Here is a 2,496-nt window from a genome sequence, read left to right as displayed (position 1 = left end):
GAGTACACGGTCTACGCCTACTTCAACACTCGGTCAATTTTCCAATAAGTGTTCTTAACAATGCAGTGAAAATAACTTACCATAAATTTATCTTCTTCAATTATTCTTTCAACCTGTCATGTTGTGTGGTCGTGGTGCACTGGCCCGCGGCCTGCACGACACAACTCCACACCTGAATAGCGAACCTATCCGACCGACTTTCCCTTCCGCAACGCCCAAACTCTGCCCGTCGGTGCGGTCCATAGTGAGGGCGCACGACCCACATGCAGTGTGGCCTACCTGCCCGGATGGTAACCCGTCCCGCTCTGCCTATCCGCACTACCAAGCCCGACCCGCCCTCTGTAATCTGCCCGCTGGTGTGACCCTCTTACCCACGTCCTTCTCTTCCTTTCGTTCTCGCCCCACTCCTTCCTTCGCACTTGTTCTGCGATGTGGAAGTCTGAGCTCAATGTCCCTTCGTCGAATGCCATCCTCCTTACTTATACGCATCCTTTCCCCCAAGGCCCGTGTCTCTCGAGGATAAAAAGGGTCGGCTCCATCAACATGCATGCCCACTGACCTGCCACATAACCTCGACACGCCCCATTCCAACGAACCGCCGCATCCCCCGTGTGCACCGTCGCACCCATGGGTCGGCTCCAACACCTCGCCGATTACACCCATCGCCGCACGTCGCACACCTGCCCGCATCCTAACTTGTCCGCACATGGTCACCTCTTTCATCTGGGCACACAACAAGGGTCGCTCGCGTGCCTTCCGTCAGTGGCTCACCCATCGTGTAGGTATCAAGGGGCGTGCGCCACGCGCAACATGGCACGAGCGACATGGGAACCCCGCGTGTCACGCCCCCAGGACTACAGTAGTCTTTCAGCCATACTTGGCGAGGTGCGGTGCCACCGAACACTTTCTTTTCACCAATACTTATGTTCATGGACTATGCCCAACCATTAGTCTACTTAGTTTGTTTTTCGCAACCAAGTATTATTATGTTTCCTTTATACCAATGAACACCCATACACATTCATTATCATCAGCAATTATACATGAAGAACACAATTGCACAGCATAAAGGGAGGGGCAACTCCCTGAACAATGAGTCTGCCCGAATACAATATATTATTCAACTCTACAATGTTTACGAGGCTTTACAAGTATACATCGGAAACACCAAGTTTCATACTTAGCCAATTTTACAAATAGGCAACACCTCAGTGTGCCAACCGAGTTCCTTGCCCGAGCTGGGTGGGCGCGCCCTCACACAAGCTGCCAACCGTACTCCTTGACCGAACCTCATTTACCGCTGCACGACGGGCGAGCGACCTCACCGAGTCACCCCCCGTTTCCTTTTGCACGACGGGCGGGCGACTTACCCGAGTCACCCGAGACACCTCCGTGTTTCTTCTTCCATGACGGGCAGGCGACCTACCCGAGACACCCCGTGTCACACCGAACGGCGAGTTCCTTCCTTACCCGTGCCCTCACCCGATAACCAAAACCTGTGCGTATCGTGTGTGCTTGCCCAAGAACGGGCGCATATATGCCCGCGCCTCTATTGCGACCTGCTCCACTACTTCGCACTTTTTTCTTGATCACCGAATGCTCATGTACGAATGTCCATCTTTGAATGAATATCAAATCCTCCAACGCCTTGCCATATTTATACGAGCGGTTGGGCGAGTCGCTGCCCAGGCCGACTCGACCACCGCGTGCCAAAACGCCCTTACACGTCGCAAACTTGCCATCAGATTGTTGGTCGGCAAGCAATCCTTCGTTCAAGTTGCCCCAACATGTAAGTTGGCCCGTGGGTTATGCCAAACGCTCCCACGCTATAAACCAACCATCGCTCCACATCTAATGTGCATTATACTTATGTCCCTTTGAACATTTTGGTCGTAGAGTTCGTACTTCACACCGACGGGGAGAAACTGAACCGCAGGTCCTTACACTGCATTTCCCAGACTTGGGTAGCAATTTTTGTTGTGACGCGAAATGGAAACCCCGTGTGTGTTCGCTGACTTGGGTAGCAGTTTTCATCGCGCCGCGAAATGGACACCTTGAGTTCCCCGGAATTTGGCGGCTCTTCATGGCCCCACGACATGGAAATCCGAAGTTCCACAGACACTCGAGCGATTCAGGGTGTGCCGCGACATGGAAACAGCGAGTTCCCCAGACTTGGGCAACGGTTTCTAAACACACCAAGTTCCCGAGACTTGCGAGCAGGTTTTCATCGTCATGGAAACCCAAAGTTCCCCGCGTTTCCCTCATGCCGTAAAATGCGGAAATCAATGGTTCCATCAAAGGGCGGGACATGGAAACCCCAAGCTTTCGAGGCTTGGGCGCCAGGGCGTAACATGGAAAACCTCGAGTCTCCACAGGCTTGTGCGCCGCCGGCTTCGGTCATGGCGCGACATGGAAACCCCAAGTTTCCCCAGGCCTGGGCACCGGGGCGTGACATGGAAAACCCTAATTTCCGCAAGCTTGGGTGCCGGGGTGTGA

The sequence above is a fragment of the Pinus tabuliformis genome, chromosome Q (genome assembly GCF_031772625.1).
Source record: "Pinus tabuliformis cultivar Carrire ecotype Pingquan chromosome Q, CPIR1, whole genome shotgun sequence".
Lineage (NCBI taxonomy): Eukaryota > Viridiplantae > Streptophyta > Pinopsida > Pinales > Pinaceae > Pinus > Pinus tabuliformis.
This window is presented reverse-complemented; position numbering follows the sequence as displayed.